We start from the raw sequence: 6620 nt of genomic DNA on the forward strand, positions 1-6620 counted from the left end.
TCTCTTGCCGGAGCCGCCGCGCCTCGGCACCCCGCTCCCCCCCCCCAACCGGCGTCGTCCCCGGCCTTCCCGGCCTCCTCGCTCGCCCCCGGAGTCCGGCCCGAGCCCGTCCATCCTCGTGGATCGCGCCAGATCCAGATCTGGAACTGCCTGAGGTTGACCCCAAAAATCCCAAGTCCCAGATTTTTGTAAATTTCATGACATGTTCATGCCATCGTATCTCTGCATCCGTAGCTCCGTTTCGTGCGTGTAATATGTGAAATTGGTCGTCTCAACGAGTAAATCATTTCATTCCATTGCATCATACTCATTTGAGGTCATCTAGATGCCTGAATCATCGTTGTAAGAGTGCTTCATGATGTTTTCTGCAGTGTGTTATCAGAACGAGCTCTTTTGTCATTTTTGCCATAATTGATGTGTGCATCCTATGAGATTGATTCCTACATGTGTTTTGAACTAGGCTATGTCTTCTTTACAGAGGTGCTTACCATGTATTTTTGTGATCAATGTGGTGACTAGCACAAGCACGCAAACTAGGCTTCGTGTTAATGCTGATTTTAGTCCCTGTTCTGCTGTTATTTTGATGCCATGTAAACTTGTTGCTACAGAGATATCCATGCATATTTTGACATACTTCAGTAAGGGTGTTTTGAACAATAAGTTATTGCCTATCCATTCATGCCCTTTGTTGCAATTATGGAGTAGTCTAGCATGTCATTTGAGTGCTCTACTTTTGCTTCAAATGTTTCCTGGCAGATTGGTTACATGTTATTCAATTTGGCCAAGCTTGCTATAGTTGATCCTTGCATGCTATGGACTTGTTCTTGACTTGGTTTGTTACACAAACATGTCTTCTTGATGATGCTATTCTTATCTTGTCATGCAATGACTTGTGGTGAGTGAATCGAGCTTGTTAAATAGTGTTCATGATGTTGCTATTTTGCTAGGCTGAATCTGTTATTTTGTGATGCTATATAAACATGTTGCTACTAATCATTCTATGCATAATCTGGAGATGTTCTATAAACATGTTTTGATCTACATGTCATCCTCTATCCATCCATGCCCCTGGTTGCATTTATAGGTTGCTGTAGCTTGTTCATATCTTTCTCCAAAGTTGCTTGAAAATGTTGCTGTCAGCCTGTTAACATTAAGTTCACTTGTTCCCATGTTTTTTGCTAGTGTTCCATGCAGCCTATGACCTTGCTCTTGCCATGCCTAGCTTCTAAAATATGTCTTATTACTGTTGGGTGCCTTGCCATGCCATGTATTGCTCTGTGGTGAGTTGCACAAGCTCATTAATATGCCTTCATAATTATGTTCATGCCATGTTCGAATCTGTTTAATAACTTGCTATGTTTACGTGGGTGCCATCATATTTTCTGATCCTTTTTGGCTTATGGTCGGTAAGGGACTCTTGATCTATGCCTTTAGTAGATTCATGCCATGCCTTTGTTTGCCATTATAAGTTCCTGTAACATGTTGTTTGATAGCTCTGAACATTGCATCGTGATGTTATTTTCTGCAAAGTCTGAAATTGTTATAACTTGCAATATTACCATGTGTGTATGAGTATGTTCTATTGATTTCTGGAGATAGCTCAGTGTTCATGTTTTGTTGTGCTTTACCTGTACATCATACCCATGCCTTTTGTAATTAGGTTGAGGTGTTGTAGCATGTTGTTTTGACGCTTGCATTATGCCTAGTTGCTGTTTTGGACAGCTTGTCCTTTAAACTTGTTTCATGTGTGTGTGTTGAACCGTTGCTCCGTTTTGAGTGTGCTCTATATGAAACTTGCTTAGATTTGCATGTAGTTTCATATTATCATGTTGCATCCTTGTTTTGAGGTGTTTGCTTGATGTTTGGGTGCATTTTGCATCAATGCCATGTTTGACTTGTGTTGCTCATATCTTCTAGACCGTAGCTCCGAACTAAATGAACTTTATATGTAACTTGACTAGAATCTCGTGTAGATCATCTTTGTGCATATTAACTTGCTGTTTAACAACTTGAACATAAGTTGTATTCAGATCTGGACCAATTTCGAAATATGCATATGAGGACTTACCGGAATTGTTATATGTTGTTCCCGGCCTCATTTAAACTTGCCTTGATGTGTTGCTCTTGTTTGCGTCATCTCTTGCCATGAGTTTCTTCATGTAGCCTTGTCTTGCATCATGCTTGGTTGTGCATCATGCCTTGTTCATGTGTGGTGTGTTTACCTTGTTGTGTGCTTCTTTTCGGTAGTTTCTGTTTCGTTGCGATCGTGAGGATTCGTTCATCTACGTTTGGTTCGGCTTCATCTGTTCGTCTTCTTCATGGACTCGTTCTTCTTCCTTGCGGGATTTCAGGCAAGATGACCGCTACCCTGGATCTCACTACTATCATTGCTATGCTAGTTGCTTCGTTCTATCGCTATGCTGCGTTACCTATCTTTTGTTTATCAAGCCATCCAAATTGCCATGAACCTCTAACCTTTGACACCTTTCCTATGCAAACCATTGATTGGCTATGTTACCGCTTTGCTCAGCCCCTCTTATAGCGTTGCTAGTTGCAGGTGAAGTTGAAGATTTCTCCATGGTGGACAGGATTTTGGTTGGGATATCACAATATCTCTTATATTATTAATGCATCTATATACTTGGTAAAGTGTGGAAGACTCGGCCTTTTGCCTGGTGTTTTGTTCCACTCTTGCCGCCCTAGTTTCCGTCATACTGGTGTTATGTTCCTGGATTTTGCGGTCCTTACGCGGTCGGGTGATTTATGGGACCCCCTTGATAGTTCGCTTTGAATAAAACTCCTCCAGCAAGGCCCAACCTTGGTTTTACCATTCGCCTCACCACCACCTACCCTTTCCCTTGGGTCGGCCAACCCGAGGGTCATCTTTATTTTAGCCCCCCCGGGCCAGTGCTTGTCTAAGTGTTGGTCCGAACCAGAGCCACTTGCAGCGCCACCTCGGGGAAACTCGAGGGTTGGTTTTAGTTGTACGTAGTGTTCATCCGGTGTTGCCCTGAGAACGAGATATGTGCAGCTCCTATCGGGATTGTCGGCGCATCGGGCGGTCTTGCTGGTCTTGTTTTACCATTGTCGAAATGTCTTGTAAACCGGGATTCCGAGTCTGATCGGGTCTTCCTGAGAGAAGGTCTATTCCTTCGTTGATCGCGAGAGCTTGTCATGGGCTAAGTTGGGACACCCCTGCAGGGTATAATCTTTCGAAAGCCGTGCCTGCGGTTATAGGCAGATGGGAATTTGTTAATGTCCGGTTGTAGATAACTTGACACCAGATCCAAATTAAAACGCATCAACCGCGTGTGTAGCCGTGATGGTCTCTTCTCGGTGGAGTCCGGGAAGTGAACACGGCTTCTGTGTTATGTTTGACGTAAGTAGGAGTTCAGGATCACTTCTTGATCATTACTAGTTGACGACCGTTCCGCTTGTTCTCTTCTCGCTCTTCTTTGCGTATGTTAGCCACCATATCATGCTTAGCCTCTGCTGCAGCCTCACCACTTTACCCCTTCCTTTCCCTTTAAGCTTTGCTAGTCTTGATACCCATGGTAATGGGATTGTTGAGTCCTCGTGGCTCACAGATTACTACAACAACAGTTGCAGGTACAGGTTTATGCGATTTATCATGACGCGAGAGCAATGCTTGCTTGCGTTGAGTTCTTCTTCTGCTTCTTCGATCAGGGGATCGGTTCCAGGTCGGCAGCCTGGGCTAGCAGGGTGGATGTCGTTTGAGTTTCTGTTTGTGTTTCATCCGTAGTCGGATGATGCTCTTATGTATTATGATGTTGTATTCATGTGGCATTATATGCCTCTTGTATGTATCCCCATCTATTATGTAATGTTGATGTAATGATATCCATCTTGCAAAAGCGTTTCAATATGCGGGTCTATCCTTGGTGGGACCATCGAGTTCCTTTTGGATAGGGTCGCATATTGGGCGTGACAAGTTGGTATCAGATCCTCGACCGACCCTAGGAGCCCCCTTGATTGATCGTGTAGTTTGGCCGTTGTTGAGTCTAGAAGAAAACTATTTTCGGAGTCTAGTTATATCAGAGAGTAGGAATTCTTTTTACTCCTCTGCCCCTTCGTCGCTCTGGTAAGGAATCTTGACGTAGGTGTTTTGAATTACTCCTCTTCCCCTTCAAATTTTTCTTTAGGTTCACGCAGTTGGTTTTTCGGTAGTTGTTCCTCAGCTCTTTTTATCCGGTGCATTTCTCGTCAAGTCGACTCGACTCTCTTCATCTTTGAGTGCAATCCTCAGTTGTTTTCTTTCCCACCCGCCCACCCCTTTTCTTCTCGGAATCGGAGTCCGTAATCGAGTATCCATCCTACTCATGTGAAGTTTTTGTTCTCTCTCCTTAATGTTTTCAACCGGTGTTTTCTCTTCAAGATATTAGTCGGTTCTCCCTTCCAAGTTGCCTTTGTTTTCCCGCCCTATCACCCTTTTTCTTCCTGGAGTCTGACTCTCTCTCGACCATCTATTTCATTCGTGCGAAGCCTCTTCAGTCTTCCCTCAATTATTTTAACCGGTGAATTCTCGTCTCGTTCGTCATTCTTCATCCCTTTCTTTTTCTGGTGCACCCAATTCGAGTTTTTCGGGTTAATCATATTCTTTTCCTTGGATCAAGTGTTTTTCCCTGCTCGTTCGCCTCTCGCCAGTTATCCTTCCGGAGTGCTCAAGACATATCCGGAGATTCATCTATGTTCCAATTAATTCGAGGTTGTCACCTCATCCAAATATTTCAATCGTTCCAGTGCATCATCTATCTGTTCAACATCCCTTTCCAACGGTGTTTCTTTTCAGTGGGCCCTAACCCACAGGTTTTTTTCCCAGGATCTTACCTGACTCTTCTAATTTCCCCGGAGTTATTCTCAATTCTTTTCAAGTGTGACATAAGAATGGATTCCATCAGTCACATGCTTTTCCAAGATCGATTTCAAATCATTTCATTGTTGGCTCAACCTCTCTGCTTTTTCATCCATCCGGAGTATGTCAGGAGTTGTTTTCCCGTTTCTTTTCACCGGAGGGCATCATTCTAGTTATCGTTCTGTATTTATCCCGGTGCTTCTTTCAAGTGTTCTTTAATTAGCTCATTATCTCTTCGTTCTTTTGTATCTAAATCCCCTCGAGCTTATTTGTTCTTCTAATTCTTCTGGTGATTATTTCTCTTTCGGCAGTGATTTTCGAATTCTTACGGTGGCTCGTTCAAGATTCTTTTTCCTAGATTATCATTTTAATCCATTCATTCTTTCCAGTCCTACCGGTGGTTCATGAAGAATTTCTCAAGTTTTGTGCTATCCCTTCTCAATCCTTTTTTTTCAAGAAGAATAAGTAGTATGTGAAATCCATTGCTTGTCATCAATTTAATTTGATGAAGGATAAGCATACAATAAATCTTATTCTTATTTTCTCAAAGTGATTAATCCCTTCCTTCGGAGTTTGTTCTTGAGGAATAAATTCTAGTTCCAAGTGTTTTCATCTTTTCTTTTCCGGAGTTCAATTTCCTTGGCCATTTCGTCGGAATCTCCATCTAAATCATCGCAAGGCTCATCTTATTCTTTCATCCTTCATTTTATCTCGTCATCCTTTTGTTACCGGAGTTCTTCATGGTGGTTCTTCATGATTTAATTCATCCTGCAAGAGTTCATCAAGTATCATTCCATCCTCTCTAGTTCATGTTCTATTCTTTCCATTTTCAACCAGAGTGCTTTCATAGTCTATCTGAGTCCGTGAGCTTTTGATTCTCATCGTTCTTGTCGTTCCTCTCTTATTCTCGAGTGCTCTCGATTATTTGCTTCTTCTCTTGAGTTCTTGTTTCACCTCATCCCTTTTTCCCTTCCGTCTCGGTCCTAAGATCTCGGGACGAGATCTCTTGTTAGTGGAGGAGTGTTGTAACGCCCCGGTTCCGATGCGCCAGGTGTCTGTCAGTTATTCGTCTTTGTTGCCATATCATTTGCTTGCGTGTTGCATTTTATCATGTCATCATGTGCATTTCATTTTGCATACATGCTCGTCTCATGCATCCGAGCATTTTCCCCGTTGTCCGTTTCGCGATCCGACACTCCTATGTCCTCCGGCGTTCCTCTTTTGTCTCTCATTGTGTGCGGGTGTTAAAATTTCTCGGAATGACCCGAGTCTTGCCAAGCGGCCTTGGTATAGCACCGGTAGACCGCCTGTCAAGTTTCGTGCCATTTGGAGGTCGTTTGGTACTCCAACGGTTAACCGGGTAACCGCAAAAGCCCCTTCTCTTTGCAGCCCAACTCCCTTTCCAAACTGGCCCAAAACCCACCTAACTCCTCTCCATGTTTTCGGTCGTTCGATCACGATCGCGTGGCCGAAAACTGCTCCTCATTTGGACACTCCTAGCTCCCTCTACCTATAAATGTGCCTCCCCCTTCCAAATTCGCGGATATTTCCCCCGAAACCCTAGAAAATCCCTCTCCGCGCCGCCGGACACGTCCGCCCCGGCCGGACGCGTCCGCGCCGCCGCGCCCAGCCAACGGGAAGCTGCCACGTGGCGCTCCCCTTCGCCAGCCACCGCCCGGGCCCGCCTCTGGCCCGCGCGGCCCGCTCGCCCGCGCCGCCGCCCGCGCCCCCGCCCTTCGCCGCCGCC

The sequence above is a fragment of the Triticum dicoccoides genome, chromosome 4B, assembly GCF_002162155.2.
Source record: "Triticum dicoccoides isolate Atlit2015 ecotype Zavitan chromosome 4B, WEW_v2.0, whole genome shotgun sequence".
Classification (NCBI taxonomy): domain Eukaryota; kingdom Viridiplantae; phylum Streptophyta; class Magnoliopsida; order Poales; family Poaceae; genus Triticum; species Triticum dicoccoides.